This window comes from Protopterus annectens, chromosome 8.part0, assembly GCF_019279795.1.
Source record: "Protopterus annectens isolate FY-2018-M chromosome 8.part0, PAN1.0, whole genome shotgun sequence".
Taxonomy (NCBI): Eukaryota; Metazoa; Chordata; order Ceratodontiformes; family Protopteridae; genus Protopterus; species Protopterus annectens.
Genome location: NC_056741.1, coordinates 1,904,522,894 through 1,904,542,145, shown reverse-complemented (window position 1 = coordinate 1,904,542,145; position 19,252 = coordinate 1,904,522,894).

The following is a 19,252-nucleotide window of genomic DNA, read 5'->3' as shown; positions in this document are numbered from 1 at the left end:
TAGATATAATTTTGTGTTGTTTATATATCTATATAGATGTATAACTGTCCAAGGTTCTGCAAACATACACAGCTGTGAATACGTATCACACATATATGTATCTGTATGTGGGGTGCATACGAATGTCTGGACCATACTCATGTACCCACTTTACTTCACAGCTGAACTGTTCTGCCTTGCTACAACACAGACAGGTGTCACATGTGAACACAGACTAACATTACGGGGTATATATGATGACAAACTTTAGATAAGTATATTATATTGCTATGGCAGTTGGGCATGCCATGCTACACTTTAACATGACTGTCCTGCAGGTGGTGTGGTCTCTCACCCATGTGTCTATCATGGCAGTATTAATACCCCCACCAGCCATTGGCCACAGTAACTTACAGAACACAGATATCATGGGTCACATCTTTGCCATTCACTGCTGGTCTGCACATTTGACAGGTATGTCCCACTGCCCACAGGGACTGACACTACTGTCCAGTGCAGTTGTTGAGCTGAACATCATTACAGGAACAAGTACTGATGGCACATATACATCCTTTCACAGTATACATCCTATTATTCTATGCCATATACTACATGCCAGTAAATGCATATCGGTTTCACATACCTGTTATGTTTGTTCTGCTGTAACACAACCCTGAGCTTTGTGACTTTTCTTGAAAGTTTTTTTTCCTCTCTCTCTCACTTTTTCCAGTAGAGTGATTGAGTTGATTTGAATAGATTGCAGCACATGATCAGGTGGTGGCCTCTGCACCAGTCAGTGTCCACCAGTTGCTAATTACATGCAGCCTGCTGTGTAATACTTCAGATAACCACTGTCATGGCAACCCTGTACTATACATTGCTGCCTTCTGTGGGCATTGTCCCTTCACCTTTACAGTATGGATGACATCCTTCCTGTGTGTGGACATCAGTGTTACAGACAACAGGTAGCAATATCTCTTACAGCAGAACCTGCAGACACAGGCCAGATCCACATTTGGGTAAGGTTCCAAACCTACAGACAGTGTGAGTAGTGTTGTTGTGTGCAATGTATCTTGCTGTTCTTACTAGGTTTCTGTGTACATGGTACTTTTTCAGGGAATGTTGTCTGTCTGCATAGCTCTCAACTGTGGGCCTATCCATATGATACCAGGGGGATTGGCTGTTAGGTTTTGTCTGTGCACCCCACAGGTATTGTCCCAGATATATTTGTGGCATTCTGTCTGTTGAATGCTATCAGTACATGGCTACATCCATTTGTATTTCAGTGTCGTGTCCCTGCATAAGGGTATGCTGCAACGAATCCTGTAACACCAGCAATTTCCAGGGTAACAGCAATAATGCAAATATGGCCCTATGTTCCTGCCTCTGTCCTCCACATATATGCTAGTCTTTGTCCTGCTGTGATACAGGAAGGGTTGTTAGGTAATGGCCTATCATTATTTACCGCTAGCATTACTGCTATCATCCAAGTCATATCATGGACTCCAACACCAACTGTTTGGCCAAGTCCATATATATGGGAACAACAGCTGTTGAACACATATGTGCCCTTGTACATTCCAGAGGTAAGTGTGTGGTACACAGTGTTCCTTGCCCTTGTACAGCCTTTTATGGGGGGGGGGGGTTCTATGCCATTAACCTAGGCTGTGACACCTTTTCAGGGATATAACTGTTAAGTTGAGGGTCATTCAGTGTGATAGTGAGATGTTAGGTTAAGCAATGTTATGTACAAGATACTGTGACATTAACACAAGTGCTACTTTTCCCCCTAGGGCTTGACTGCATGGTGTAATTGAAGGCTACTGAACTACATCTGTAATTGTTGATTGTTACGTATCATGAAGGCAAATCCTGTTTCTACTGTTGTACTAATTGAAGACCTTGGCCTGGACAGCATAGTATGGTATATATGCACATTGCTTGCATCTACTGTTTTGTGTGGGCCTTGCATTCATGACTGATTACATATTTCAAACTGTATATGGTTTCAGCACTGGCATACGTTATTGTATAGTACACGAATAAAGGTTATCTGTGTATGCATATCTGTGTGTCGTGTCATGTCCTTTGAATTGTGGGTGGGTGTATGTTTAATGTCAGTATTCTCATTTGTGGGAATGGTTGCCACACTACACATTTCACAGGTGCCAATTGAAGGGCTTGTGGCTGAGGGATATACTTTGCACCCAGTACTTCCACACTACTTCTACATATGTATGGCTACTGATACCTTTTGTGTGTATATGTGTATGTACCTATATATCTATATATATCTCATATGGCTATATCTATATATATGCATCTATAGATATGTATATATATATATATATATATATATATATATATATATATATATATATATATATATATATATGAGCATATGTATGTATCTATATACAGTTGATGTTATATGATTATTTGTGAGTCATACATTAATATATATATATCTGGGTCTACTTTGAATAACCGAACCGCCACTTCACCGACACCCAGAAGATCGAGACGGAACGACCGAACAGGTAGGTGATCGAAAAGGCGATATTCCGACAGCCGAAAGACCGACAACGGCAATGTGTGAGCGCAATCCGGTAAGTGTGCGATAGTGACGGATTTAGGATTGGGGAGCGGACAGGTAAGTGTACGATAGTGAGGGATGTTAGGTTAGGGTGTGGGAAAGGTGAGTGTGCGGTAGTGTCGGACTTAGGGTTCCGGTAAGGTAAGTGTGTGATAGTGACATAGTGTAGTGTAGGGAAGGGTTGAGTGTGTTAGGATTAGTATGCGGGTGGAGTGAGTGTGTGATAGTGACGAGCTTAATGTTTTAGGGTGGGTTAAGTGAGTTAGGGTTAGGGTGCAGGTAGGGTAAGTGTGCGATCGTGGCGGTGTTGAGGTTTAGGGGTGAGTTAAGTGAGTTAGGGTTAGGGTGCGGGTTGGGTAAGTGTGCGGTAGTGTCGGACGTTAGGGTTAGGGTTTAGGTTAAGGTTAGTGGATATGTGATTGTGTGCAATGTGTAGTTTACGTTTTTTGTGTCGGTGTAATGGTGTTCGGTTTTTTGAGTTGTTGGTGTTTGTCGGTGTTGTGTGTTTTCGGTTGTTTGGGGTCGGTAAATTGTGTGTTGGTGAATCGGAAGTTCGGTTATACAAAGTAGACCCATATATCTACATATAGCTGTCTATCTGTCTACAATTACAGATATATATCTGTCCATATGTCCATGCATGTTCGGCTCATATTTTGGCCTGTCCCTCATTCACTTGGCAATTGTCATGGATGATCACAGCACTGAAGCCAGTAACTAGTGGCAACACTTTTGTGTTTCAGACTTCATCTCCTTCTACATGTGTTCTAATACATATAACTGTGTAACTAGTAACATTTTAAGTGTATCAGAGCATTAGTTGACATATATCCCTATTTGTACCCACAGTGTGGCATACTTTGTCCAGACTTCTTGCTTTAACAGGTTATGTGGTGTGATAATAATACATTTCCTGTAATGTTGACTGATTGTGCTGCATGATATGTTTGTGAAAACTTCAGGTTATGTATATCTGCTATAGTTTAGTGGTAAATCACTTTGTGTATGGAGTGCAGGGTCCTGGATTCAAGCCTTGAAGAAGCAGTTTATTTTGCTGCTGGGCAGAACAAGAGACATTGGCTACAGAGTAATTAAGGCACTTTTAAGCAGTTGTAAATGGGTTTACATGGGTTTGCGCAATGGTAAGCAGTGCCAACCTCTGCTTATGTTTTCTTACAGTCAGCTTCAAATCTCTCAACCCCCACGCAAACCCACGCAAACCCACTTACCGCTGCTTAACAGTGTTTACTGCCACTTAGCCCCACACTAATTCCTTTAAAAGAAAAGAAAAAGGGGATGATAGGACAGTGGTGAAAAATGGGCCACAAAGAGGGAAAGACAGTAGGGAAAATAGCTAGGCATGTGCAGGAAGGGTATAGGAAAGGTCCATAGGTGCCCATTTCTTGTACAGCAACAGCTGTACATATGCACTATATTTACGGGTACATTTGGACCCTCAAACCCCTGGGAGAGGGGTGAGGACAACATATATTCATTGTGATGCCAATTAGACCAGACCAAAGGTGGCGCAGGGCCGACGTAGGAGGAGGTCTCAGGCTGGGCCCCAGATGTGCTGGTGCCCGGTGCCATGGTCAGCTAAGGTGGGACAGATGGGTCCACTGGGACTGGCCTTCCCATATGGGCTATGTTGTCACAGGTTTATGACAGATATGGGTTAGTAACAGTCAACAGCATTCAGGATTACTTATAACAGCATGCATAGGTATTCCCATTAACCCAACACACCAGATTTAACACAGTTGCAGAGCAAGCAGAACACATGCATATATGGAACAACAGTGGCCATTACAGGAGCATGCAGGTTTCATTGATGGCAACAGGCCACCAATATGGGTGTATTTTCACATGGCACATGCATAGAAACAAATGTAAATATTTATAAACCATTAGGACATATGTTCCAACAAAGGTTTGGAGTGTACACATGCCAGTTGAGGAGTGTCATTGGGTTATTATGCACATATGGTAGGGGTGAAAGAAAGAGTTCAATTAACAACTAATATAGCCTTGTAGTTTTCACAACATTCTTAGTCACTGCAGTGGTCTTTCCCTTACATGTATTATTACACTACACAATGGCCTTATATTGTACACTGGCATGTTTATAAATTATTATATACGTGACCTATATCTTACATACAGGCATGACAGGTTGCAGGTGTCAATGCAACATATGTTGAGAATTGCTGTCATACACTTTGGATGAAGTGCTAGAATGACAGGTTTGTTTCCATATACATTCTCTGACTATGTACACGTTTGACTATCAGTTATATGTCACTGACAGCTGCCTACAATTCTTGAATCATCACACTGGATTTTCGGGGGAACAGGGTACCAAGTTGGTGATATGGGCCATTTATCTGGGCATGCTGGACAGATTGGAAAAGTTGTGGGGTATGAATATGCATACAACTTACAATTTGAACATTCTAGCACATTCTGTACTGTTGTTGGGTGTAAGTATGCATACAGCTTTCTATCTGAACATTGTATCAAAATCTGTACAGTTGTGGGGTATGATTATGCATACAACTTAGTAGCACGCCCAGGATTCAAACCCCTGCTGTGTGTGACAAAATATCATAGCTAACATCACAGTACACTGCGCTATCAGGGAATTGATGTAAAGCTTTCGACTGTTTTCTAAGTCTCCCTAACTTATACAATATAACTGACCTCTTGGCACTTCCAACATTGTTATGCAGGACTTCATGCCCATTTTATCTATATACCACGGTGTGGGTGACACTGCTTAAGATACAACAGTACTATTTATAGTATGGAACAGATTGCCAATATATGAGAGAAGAGTAAACAGAAGCACTCCAGGGGTTATACCTTTATTCACAGACTATTACACATTTATTTCTACTGGTACAACACTTTCTAAGACTTTTATATTTGTTATGACAGTACATGCAGACTGATTACTAACCTGCCTCACGACGCAGCCTTTGCAGCCTAGCATCATGGGTTTGCTGGTTCGCAGCCTGCTCATCTGCAGCTGTCAGAGAAATGCAGTGATATTTAGCCATACCTATCCATAGTATACACAAGCTAGGCAATTATTTACTACTTAGTAGAATGAGTACTTAGTACTGGGGCCTTGGGCATCTGCCGAGACTCCTGGATCCACTGTTCCAGTACATTCCCCCTCCACTGCTTCAGGTCAGCATAGTGGTGCCTGACCTGCTCACCAGTCTGGGGGATACCTGTGGCACTGGTGAGGTCACAGATGAGACTGTCCCAGGCCTCTGTTTTATACTGCAAGCCCTGGTACTGGCCCTGCAGTAGTCTCTGATCATGGTGTTTTACCAGGAGCCATACCATGATTTTTGACTCCTGGATGCCCCAGTGCTGCGCTCTAAATCAAGTGCCTTCACCCACACCAGCCATTCTGCCTGCAGTAGGAAGCTACAGCCAGTTATGGGTATTATTCCCACCTGTGGGGTTTAAATACAGCCATTTTCTCACACTTCCCCGTGATTGGCCAGTTTTGAAAAGGCTAAGCTATGGACAGACCTGCTTACATGAGGTTGGCACTGCTTAAAGAAGTATACCACTAGGCAGATTGAATTGGCTCCCCTACACATTGCTTACGCTTACTAACTTGAGCTGTGCTGTGGTTAGCATTGCTTAATAGTTAATTAGCACTATATTTGCCATTTGGCAATGATTTATTCTTCATTACAGGTTATATATGTGTCTGGTATCCGTGATTCATGTGTACATACACTGTATGGGGACCTGGGGGCTTCTACACTTTATTACAATAACACCTCAAATTTATGCTTACTGCAGTACTCCAGTTCATATATTTATGTTCTGTGGCAGGTTATCCAACATCACATTGTACATAGATTCAGTTCACATATTTGGTTTGATTTTCCTGTGGTGAGAATTAGATTGCTGATACCTCATGCATAACTATTGCTATGATGGCTTAGTGGTTAACTACTGTGACTATAGTGCACAGGGTCCTGAGTTTGAGCCTTGTAGAGGCAGTTTATTTTGTTGCTGGCCAGAACATGGGTCATTGGATCCAGAGTGATTAAGGCACTTTAAAGCAGTTGTAAGCGGGTTTGCATGACGGTAAGCACTGCTAACCGCCGGTTACAGTTTTTTACACTCAGTTAGCTTCTACTTTGCTTAATCTGTGTAGCCAATGCTTACCCATGCACAAACGCACTTAGACACACTTACTACTGCTTACTTGTGTTTAAACCTGCTTACTAGTGCCTTATTCATTATGACACTGACACTTCACATGTGCATTTCATGCAGTAGTCCAGTTCACATTTAAATTTTATTATGTAGGTTATACGGCAAAAAGATGTAAAAATATGTTCATATACAGATTTCACATGGAAAATGATTTGTGCTACATTGGGACTCAAACAGGGAATGCTTGTTCGTTAGGCAGATGCTCTAACCACTACACTATTGCTGTGCTGCTTCATTTGCATATACATTCCTTTTTATCCTCTTCAGCCTTTTCAGCTGCTTTAACCGTAGCTAAGCAATGGGCAAACCCGTGCACCTACAGTTAGCTGTTCTCGGGGTTTAAAAGAAATAAATACAAGGGTTTCTTCATTTTATTTCAATGTACTGTTGCTGTTGAACACATGGGGACTGTTAGTGGGGATATGTGGACACCTATGAGCGGTCTTCTCATTTATTTACACTTTCTTCTGTTCTACTTTGCAGGGGCATGTTTATTCTGAGAGCTCTGCTCTCAGACATGCTCCCTGCACTCGTCCATGCTCAGTGTAGGATTTGGAGCTCAGACAGCACTCCTTCATATAATATGCATGGCATGCTGCAGTCCTCCTCTTAAACTGCCGCTTATGTGCAGGACTAGTTTAGTCCTGTACGGCAGATTAGTAAATCCAGGGGATAGTGCACACTTTGTAGTAAACTTTATGAATATGACTTAGTGTCTGTTGCAAAACAAAAGCAAAAGCTTTTCTTCTACTAACCAAACAAAAGAAAGCAACAGTTTATTTAGCTTTGTTACCATTATGTGATCAATTTAGATAAAAATAAGACAACAATCTATTAAATATACTATCTGCCTTTGGTGCAAAAAGTATATTGAAAAAATATAAAAAGAATTAGCAAATGTAAAGTTCTCCCTAACAAAGATATTCACTGTATTAAATATTAAACTGATCCCATAAACATCTAATAAGATTTGCTCATTTAAGCCTGAAGGATAAAGGGCACCTAAAGTCACAATTCAGTGATGTTCCTTTTTGAATAAAAGATTGTGCTAATCAGTTTTTGAATGAACCCTCTGTAATCAACGTATCAATGCCAGTGAAGGTAAAGACAACTGTATATGTTTCAATAAATGTTTGTACAATGGGGTCCTTTCTCTTTTATAACTAATGTCACTTATGTGTAATGAAATTCTATTTTACCATGGCCTATTTGTCTGATTTACATAAAATCCACTACAGGAGCAAACAACCATGTATATCACACTTCAAATTTTTATTTTTTTATTTTTATGCTACTTAAGAGAGTGTGCCTGTGTATAATATGTGCATGTATCACTGAGGCATTTCACAGAATGTCACTGATTTTGCCTCAAATTTTAGTTAGTTCCCTATTTCCCATAAAGTTTTTTTCCTCTGGATAATCAGTGAGAATTTAGTCACTAAATGACATATATTTCAGTTCCAAACTTAAGAGCCTTTAGGAAAAAAACATGCTAATATAAAAGTGCTATTTTTACAACTACATATATAGAGCAATACCTGCTATTGATATTGGTCCTTTGTCCACATTAATTTTTGTCTTTCTCTTTGATTCTTAAGAAATTCAAAGGAGCATGGGAGTTTGCAGTGGGTTGCAGTCTGAAAGCAGTGACCTAGGAAAGTGCATTATTGTGTGGCAGTAATTTATTGATTTATGGATTTATTGATCAGTCAAATATCTGAGGTACACAGTCACGATCATACAAGTGGTTGTAATGAATGGTCACGTGTGTAGGTTTGTGTGGATATGTGTGTATGCACGAGGGGGTTGCAATGGGTTGTACACTGTATAGTTCTGACAACAGCAAGCTGAACTACATATGGCCATTATTTATTCATTTGTTGGAGTCCAATCAGATATTTGAGATGTACACAGCCACAGAAATTGCTGCAACTGGTGTGGACATATATATGTCTGTGTGTGGGGGTGGTAAAATAAATTATTGTAGCCAATTGTTTTTATTTTTATTTTATTACAGTTTATGTGATGTGAGATATACACAGTCAATACATTTGGATTTAACTGCTGGGTACTGGGCCTATTGGTAAATACAACTGACTGACCCTTCTGTCCTTTGCTCAAATTAAGCAGTCATTATTCTGGCTGTGCAGAACTAGTGTTCATTTGTTTGAAGTTGATTAGAATACATTACTGTAGCTATTTTAACACAATAAGAGAATGTGGACAGTCTGGGCAGGATGTGTGGTGTGTGACAGCAACTGATTGCTGGTACAGTGGCAGAGTAAGTAGCATTTCTATCTCATAGTGCTTGGCTCTCTAATTGAGTTTTTGACTGTGATTCCTTCTTCATGGAGTCTTAATGCACTCCTTGTATCTATACGGGTTTTGTCCAGGTGTTCTTGTATTCTCCCCTAGACCCTCAGCTGTATAATGTATGCATATGGCCATTTGTATCTTTACATCATCCCAATCTAACACCAAAGGGGTATACAGAAGATAACTATCTTTCTTCAAAGGAGGAAGGAGGCAGGCTCTATTCCCAGATAGGGTTTATACATCCTTGCAAGCATTTGTCATTTAATTTTATTGGCAAGTATTATTCTGTTAGATTTGAACATTAAGCTTTAGGCACAACTTATTTTTACTTGAACAAAAAAAATAAAAATAAATGTCTTCCCTTACTCATAATTATTGTTCAGGCCATCGCTGAGCCAAAAGGTTGTTAAAAAACTGTTGGCTGCACCTCATACCATCCAGAACCCTGTGACTTCTGATGGCCTAGTGGCCACCAGGATCATGGCTTAGTTCATGTACTTCCTCCACATTTATTATAGTGGAGATTGACCAGTTAAGGTGTTTTAAAAGGATGGATGAAAACGCTAAAAGTAAGACAAATTGTGAAAAAAATGAAGAAAATCTGGGTGGTATTGGGCCAGGATGGGGGCATATGAAGGGCACTAGGGAGGTTCAGGGGAGCCAGTGTGCAACATGGTGGGGGGGGCAATGGAGTCCTTTGTCTATAGGCCCATTTCACCAGAGTCTGGTCTTGTTGAGTGCAGTCAGACATCTGAGGTCTGTACAGTTAAGAAAGTGGCCCCACCCATTTAGTTGTTTTCTGCAGCCCCCTCACCCACCCCTGCTTTGTGGTTACCAGCCACCCCTAAAAGCTGTGCCACTCATCTGGAATAAATTTCCACACACAGTCAAGTGGCAGATTGCATTAACTATATTAGCTGAGTGTTACTTATTAGTATATGTAATGCATGAAACACACTGATTAGTAGCAAGGTGGATACATAAAAACCTTGTTGTAATATAATAAGCTTGTTGCACTAAATTACTTATTTATGAGCTGTCTGTTATAACTCAATACTATCTCACATACTGCGGTAATGACAGAACTGCCTCAGAAACATGCTAAAATCCTTAAAAGTTGTAACACACCTCATGTTCCCATACAACAACAGACACAAGTGAACTGCACCTCTAATAAGCCAACAGCTTTCAAAGCTCTTAGCACACATAGCTTAGAACCTGTCATCTGTAGAATACTATCCATGTGACTTAGTGTATCCAATAAGAATCCACTGTACAGGCATGGCACAACTGCTATTCTAAGTCACATAGATATTAACTGTAGCTATTTAAATGTCTTTTGAGTGGATGTTTATATTCTGATGAAGTCTTTTAATTGAGGAAATGAAAACACTTAATCTAACAAACTTTGTATCCTAGGCCAGTTCCCCCTTTAGGTGTTTAGCTTTCACTTTAGTTGCATGATAACTTTTAAGCTGTTTGTTTGGTATTTGGACCATTAACTATGTATTCAAATCCTTTCCATCAATCTTAAGTAGGGGGTAGTAGTGGCATACCTAGATTCTCTGTAAGTTTTTTTTTTCACTAACAACCAAAAAAAGAATGCTCACTCTTGATCCTGTCATGTCCCTCTTCATGTAAGACATAACTACATTCTCTGTAAGGGGTAGTAGTGATATTACTAGATTCTTCATAGGGGTAGTAGTGACATAACTAGATTCTCCATAGGGGGTGGTAGTAACATAACCAGATTCTCCATAAGGGGTAGTAGTGACATAAATAGATTCTCCATAAGGGGTAGCAGTGATAGTAATACAGCCACTTCACTACTAAAGTAATCATAAGAGGAAGCCTTTTCATTTTCCCTCTCTTTAAAAGCCATTGTGCTAGTTTCACTTATGCATTCAAAGTTGTCCATCTCTTGCACATTGTGTGAAAGGATATGTAACTACAGCTTCCAAATGGCATTTATTATATTTTCTTATCCTTACAAACTACCTTTTTGTGAACCTTGCATGTTGTTCGCACACTGACATTCTTATATTTGTCTTCTCCATTCTCTGCCCAGTCTTCTACCTATGGACATTGTACAGGGAAGGTAGCAAATCTGGGAGTAGTGGCTCTGTCCTCTACTGATTCAAAGAAGGTGGTAAATATTCTATAAGGTTGGTTTCCCAAGAGAGGTACTGACAAGAGGTGTCAGTTTCATGTCAGACCTGCTGGCTTGTTTGTAAAAGCATTGTGGGGTAATGCATTTAAGAAATACTTCCTACAATATACAGCTCAAAGGTTTGTTGGAGAGGCTTAACTCTACATTAAAGGTCATGCTGAGGACATTCTCAGACGAGTTCACGTTGGAGTGACACAAATACCTACCCCATTTTCATTTTGCATATAGAGAGGAGCCCAGGAATTCACAGGATATTCCCCTCTTTGAGTTGTTGCAGGGTCACTGGATAAGAGGGCCCCTGGATTTAATCTTTGATGGCTGGAAAGGTGATTGTTATTCTCAGTAAGAACTTGTTGTGGAATACATACTGAACTGAAGCGTTAGGCTTGGGGAGTTCATAAGAATGACACAAGAGCACACAGCACAAGCACAACAGCATCACTAACACATCTGGTATGACTAGGCAGCCACAGTCAGACAGTATTCTGTTGGACAGAAAGGGATGATACTCATTCCTCATCAACACAATAAACTGCCAGCAGCATGGAAGGGTCTTCTCACTATTGTGAGAAGCATAAATGATGTTAACTACATGATAATGTCACAAGCAGGAGGCAGAAGCCCAAATTCAACCATGTTAACATGATGAAACCCTATTATGTTAGACAGACACTGGTACTCAGTACTTGTAGTGAGGTACAAGAGAAATCAAAGGGGATCTTGAGATAAACCTTCAGAGACAGACTAGGTTTGACACCTCAGTAGATGAGATATCCCTTTCACAGCAGCTATCTCTTACCTGGGTTCAGGTGATCTAGACAATATCACAGGAGTTTGGGGTCATGTTCACTGGTAAGATACAGTTCACCCATCTGAAGGTGTACCCTGTGGACACAGGGCCCCAGCATGGCCCTTATAGGGTACCTGAGTGAGTTAAAAGGAACCTAAGAGGAAATGCAGAAGATGTTGGATCTGGGGTTAATCCAACAGTCCATGGACCTCACCAGTGATGTTGGTAACACCAGGTACCATTTAGACTATGGGAAACTGAATACTCACTGAGAGTCAGATGCTTACCCCATTCCTAAAGCAGATCATCTCTTAGATCAGTTGGGTTAAGCTCAGTACATAGCTCTTATGGATCTGTCTGAGAGTTACTGGCAAATATTGTCTAAACCTGTAGTGACAGAAATAATGTTCAGCTTTTGTGAACCCTTTTGAGTTATATGAGTTCAGCAAGATGCCCTTTGAAATGAAGAATGCCCTCAAACTGTCCAAAGGTTGGCAGATTGCATCCTAGCAGGAGCTGGGGACTATGCCCTTGCTTACCAGGATGATATTGCAACATCTGGATGGTCCTGGAAAGAACACATTCAGTATGTTAAGGAGGTGGTGGACATATGAAAAAAGGGTGGGGTTAACTGCTAAGGATACAAAATGTCAGCTGGGAATGGCAGATGCATCTTATTTGGGTCATAGAGTGGATGGTAATAAGATTCTTCCAGAGCCCACCAATGTGGGGACATTTCAGGAATAGACTACCCATTACTAAGGTGAAGGCATTCCTAGAGACAGTAGGGTACTATAGGAAGTTTGTTCCTCACTACAGTACAATAGCCACTCCCCTTACAGACCATTACTAGAAAGAATAAATGAGAGAAGGATGTCTGGACTCCAAGCTATGAAAAGGCATTCCAAACACTTAACAGGCCTTGAGTGGACACCCCTGTGCTAGCCAGTCCTGTCTACAATCAATAATTTATTGTGCAGGTAGATACTTCAAACCATGGAGTTTGGGATGTACATAGGTTATCTTAAAGGGAAACAACACCCCACAGTGTAGCTCTGCCAAAGACTTCAGCCCAGGGAAAAATCCTCGCATCTGTAGAAAAGGAGTTTCTGGGAATATTCTGTACTCATCAAAAGCTTCAATGCTTACCTTAGAACTGAAAGTTCACAGTAGTTATAGGCCAAAACCATTTAAAGTGGTTACATGAAAGGCTCCGTAGATGGGATTTGGAGGCACTTCTATATTAACTATATCTCCACGTTAATGCTTAGACCCCTTATTTTTTATTTGGGTTCTGGCAGAGTGGAGTAAGGATGAAGGAGCAGTATTGAGCTTACCGATGTTGGCACAAAAGAAAGGGATGATCAGAAAATATATAAGTCAACATGACTGGACCACTGATGACATAAAAGAATTAACAGCAAGACTTCTAGTATGAAAAATTAAAGAACACCACTACTGTATATGTGGTCATGACTGAAGCAATGAAGGAGCTCCACAAACTTGGTTCTTTGCACAGAGCACCAGATAATTCAGCAATGGTTCCAAATGTAATAATCAGATGTGATACAGACTGAGTATACATTGTAAAAAATATACCTGTTCTTACAATATATATTATGTCTGGCTGTGATGTTATCGCTTGCTATCAACAATATTTCTTTTTTCAAGAAGAAATCCTGGAGTATTAACATTAAGTAACCAATCAACAAAAATTCTTAGAATACTCCTTTGCAAGGAATTTGCAAAACAAAATTCTTTCATCAGCTGAATTGATTTGTAAATTAAACACTAGAAGTCTTAAGCCTACTTCCTTATTCTAGCCTAAAACCCAGAATTATATTCAGAAAAGACTAAAACATGGCCAATCTAGACAAATATACTACTGTTTATTGTTATTTTTATTGTATTAGCATTTGGTTACTGAGAAAATGTGACCTGATATAAAGTTTTTCAGCCTAGGACCGAGGAAAAAAACTTCATAAATAGTATGAACAGTATTATTTATTTATTTTATTATTTATTTATTTGCAATTTGATTACCGGAGAAGTCCACTGGGCCGAACTGACCCATTTTCAGTGGAGGCCCGGGGAGAAAAGCACCAAGATGCGTTATACAATTTAGATACAAATGATAGTTAATATTAAAGATCTTATGTAGAATAGTTGCTCATAAATGCATTCAATATCATGCATAGTTAACAAATTCAGTAAGCTTAAAGGTAGGGATCGTTTCACTTGAGGAAAACAGATATGGGTTAGGTGTGGAAACAGTTTACATACAAACCTTTTAAGAAAATGTAAATATGCTTTACATACACACATCAACAGTAGAATGCTATTTACAATATTTACAAGGTTGGGCTGTGTAAGGGTAGCTGTAGGAGGTGAGAGCTTAGAGCGAAGCTATAGAAATTGAGAGCTTAGATAGGCTCATAGGAAGATAACTATGAGAGTTGTAGAGCTTGGGAACCAGAGCGAGATAAATACAACTATTCTAATTACAGGTCAGTGATACAATGGAATGCCAGTCCCAGTTTTATTAAAAAGTGAATAATATGATATATTAAATACAATTGTACATAAGTAAAATGAGGTAGGTTGAAATGGCAAAAAGAGAGAAGAGAAAATAGTAGACAGTAGGAATAAGTGCATGAGTGGAGAAAGTGAAAGAAAGAAAGTGAGGTTAGAAATATGAAAGAAGGAAGAGAAAGGGGTTAGATTACAGCAGACAGAAACAGTGGTGGGAGAGTCAGTTGTCATATAGGTGGGATTTGAGAAAAATATGAAAATGAGAGGCTTTTGTATCTTCATGAAGACAGAAATGGAGGTGATTCCATAGTTTTGATAGAGTGGAGGAGAAAAGAGTATCACCATGAGAACTGCCGGAAGGGGTTATCATACAAAGGAATTTACCAGTGAATTTGAGCATTCTTGGGGGTTAGCACCATGACATGAGAGGGGTTAGTGAGGGGCAGATGTTAAGATTGTGGAGGATTTTATGTATATTAGAGAATTCTAACCATCTGAGTTTTCTAAGTGCAGTACAATGTTGAGTTTGACTCAGTAGGTTTGTAGCAGATTTGGTGATTTTGTGATAGGTTTACTCTAGTTTTGAGAGTATTGAAGAATGGTGGTTGGTGAAGGTGGAACACACTTATAGGAGAGTGAGTAGGAAGATAATGGATGCTATGCATCTTCTACTGAGGTTGGGAAGAAAAGGTGTAACTCTATACAGTTGGCTTAACTTTTGATTTGTTTTATCACTTGTTGGAGGTGGAGCTCAAATCTGAGTAATGTTATAGCAATGGTTCATAGCTTCCTAAGAGAATACTAGGCTAACTGCCCTGAAGGACCATTTTTAACCTAGCCAATAACCTGAGGTAAGAATCAAACTCTGTACCTTGTGTCTATGAGGAGAAGACCTTAACCATTATAGTGAGGCCCAAACATTTGGTATGGGAAACAGCTTATATAGGAATGCCATTTTCAGATTTAATGGAAAATGTAGTGTGTTTTTATATTATTTATGGGTAAACAACATGAATTAGTTTGGTTTCTTTTTTTTTTTTTTTTTTTTTGGCATTGACAACCAGATCTGATTTTTGAGCCAATATTTCACTGGCAAGAAGGCTGACTGGGTAAAAGAGTAATGTCATTCAAGAGATCTAGCAAAGCAGTTTAAATAGAAGTCATCTATGTATTGAATAATGGAAGACATTTTGGAGTAGGGGTAGATCGCTGCTAAAAATGTTAAAAAGTAAGGGACCTAAGATGGACCCTCATGATGCTCAAATGTATTAGGCAGAAAATTGGATACAGAATGCGACCGTTAGAAACTTTGCATTCTGTTTGAGATATATGAAGTGAGCCAGGATAGATATGGGATGCAGAACCCTAGTTACAAAAGCTCTAGAATGAGCATATGATAATTAACTGTATCAAAGGGTTTTGGTAAATCAAAGACTGCTGATACTAGACAGCTGGATTGCCCAGGGTGATGGATAGTGTTAAAGAATGATGATAATGCAGTGTAGGGGCTGCGGGTGGGGTAAAAACCATGTTGGGTTAGAGGTGGAAGATTGCTTGATAGCAGATAATGGAGAAACTGGCTAGAAGATCCTGGAGAAGATGCCTTTGGAAGCATTTTGCAAGGATGTTAGAAAGAGAGGATAAATATAGCTATGGATTGGACGTTACATCAGTAGATGTGTCATCTTTGTGGAGAGGAAGCCTGTAGGCTTGGTTCAAGCAGTGAGGGAAGTCAGACTCTAGAACAGATCTATTTCTTAGTCTGGTGACTGGATGGGTAGTGCAGTCTGAAGACTGCTTAGGCAGTGGAGTCTGGAAACTGGGTAGGCAGTAGAGTATGGAGACTGGGTAAGCAGTGGAATATGAAGACTGGTTAGGCACTGCAGTCAATGGCTGTATTGAGGTGTTCACTGAGAAGATTGTCTGGACCACTGTGGTGACCTTCAATGTGGAGAGACAAGTTTTGATTCTGGCAGTGGGAATTGGTTGAAGTATGAAAGGGGTGGACATGTCATCTTGGAGTGTGTTTTGCAGTGGTGTGTGGAGAATGGGCAGGCAGAGAAGTCTGGAGACTTTGTAGGCAGTGGAGTCTGGAGACTGGGTATGCAGTGGAGTCTGGAAAGTGGGGAAGTAGTAGAGTCTAGATGCTGGGTACACAGTGGAGTATTTAAACTGAGTAGGCAATAGATTTTGGGGGCTGTTATGATATGGCAGAGAAGTTACAAATGAGATGAAGTGGGAGTTGAATGCACAGGCTGCATTAGATTGAGATAGTCTGCCTGGTTTTATGAGATGTGATACTGTAGACCAGAATTATTTATTTATTTATTTGAAGAATTGTTATATATATGATCTGAAAATTAATGGAGTAGGTTCTTTTGTCATGGAGGACTTGTGTCTTAGTTGAGTTTCTAACAGAATGGTATATTTAGGAGAAAGATGCAGTTTTATTTGATCTCTAGGTGTTCCAGGCCTTCTAAAGCTGTTTTCTAAACTGCTTTGTGTGTAAGAATAGCCAAGGGGCAGGGTTGGACTTGACATGTTTCCTTCTGATGGGCGCTTGGTCATTCAGTATACTTAGAAATGTATGACTGAAGTGATTAACTTCCTCATCAAGGGGAGAACCTTAAGAATATTCCAATTATATAGTCTGAGAGTTTCATTAAAGGTGGCCCTATTGAAGTTGGTTAAGTTTCTTATATGGCTATAGATTGTAGATTTGTAGCTGGAGTGGGTTGTGTAGATGACAAAGATAGGGTGGTGATAACTTAAGCAACCTGTTAATACGCCTGACTCTGCAATATTTTGGGGGCTGTTTTTGAGAATCCAGTCAATGGCTGTTTCTGAGTTTGAAAAGCAATCTAACAGGAATAGTAATTAGTTGAGACAAGGAGTAGAATTGGCAGGCAGTAAAGGCACTATGCACACCAGTGACAGAGGGAAAAAGAGTTACAGCTGGAATAGTCTGTGTCACCAAGTAACAATGTTCCACAGGATACAGTGATAGTGGACCAAGATATTTTCAATAGTGGGAATATTGCCGGATGTACTAAAAGGGATATAGAGAACAAAGATATGTATTTTATTTCTTTTATTGTTGATATAAGAATGGATCCCCGGTTTTCAACATTGCCAAATTGTGGCATGTGTTTTAGATATGGACTAAGTTGTAAGTTAAAGTATAGCAACACTCCCTCCTATTTTTGAGAGATGATCATGACATAGGAAGCTGTAGCTAGGGCGAACATTTTCATTACCAGAAATGGAAGGTTTAAGCTAGTTTTATTAGCGTTAGAAAGTCGGGGGAATCCCAGCTGATCCATGTATGAAACAGAGATTTTGTTGCATAGGCTGTGAATATTTAGGATGAGCAATTTGAGAGAGTTTGAAGTTGGAAAATTAGGTAAAATGCTGGAGTACTAGTGCAACTGATATGAGCAGGAGCATTGCAGTGTGAGAAAGGGGTCCTGGGTTAAGATATTCACACGTTTTACAAGTAGGATAGTGAAAAATGAAAAATACATATGCTAATGAGTACACAGTTTTCTGTGAAAGTTTCTATAAAGTGAAAGTGACCTGATATGATTACGTAGGTGATGAGGTGAGATAAGGTGTGGAAAGTTAAGTTTAAGGGAGATTGAAGAGAACAACTGTAGGTGGGACTATGATGATTAAGAAATTCAGCAGTTGGAGGTTTAGTAAGGATAATGGAATCAAATAAGTTAAGGTAAATAGCTGGAGAAGTAGAAAGATAAGAGAGATTTGATGGAGCATGATAGTATATATGCGGTGAAAGATAAGCAAAGAGTAAAAATATGTATGATGTGACAACATGAAAGTGAGAGGGTGTTTTACACATGTGGTACTTAGGCAGGGAGTTATAATTATTAAAGTGAGATTGAAATGGAGGACAAGTAATCAGTAAATGAGTAAAATATAGAGTGCAAAGATTAAAGTGTATAGAAAAAGGATGTGGATAGTGTGAAATGTAGTGTGAAAAAAGAAGTTGTTTTACCATAACGTCCCATCTGTGTTTTCGATCTTCACTAATCCTTGACAGTGGGTTCGGTTCAGAGCCTTGGAACTGACTCAGCTATTTACTCCAGCTCGTGCCTTCCAAACTCTCGAGCCAGGCACTACCCATAATGCTCCTCTAAAAATTGCCTGAGATTGAGTTTGCCCAAAATAGTGGTAGCAAGATAAGCCAAATTATAGTGAAAATAATAGACATAACAGAGACCAGATATGTGTCCTTCATATGAATCTAGCTATGGAAAATCCGATCCACTAAGAATCTTAGGTTGGGGGAAGGAGGGTAGGGATGTCAAGGATTAGTGAAGATGGAACGTTATAGTGAGACATAACTTCTTTATCTGATGTTGTCAATCTTCACTCAATCCTTGACAGTGGGGCAGAGTCCCAGCTACTTTAGTCTTGGGAGGTCTCATGGAAAAATATTCCTAAGCACCATCATGCGGAATGATGCTCGCCCCGTTAAGACCTGATCTAACTTTTGATAAGTGATAAAGGTATGAGGAGAAGACCAAGTGGCTGCTGTGCAGATATCATCCAAAGATGCTGTCATTAAAAACTGCGGAAGTTGCCATCACTCGCATTGAAT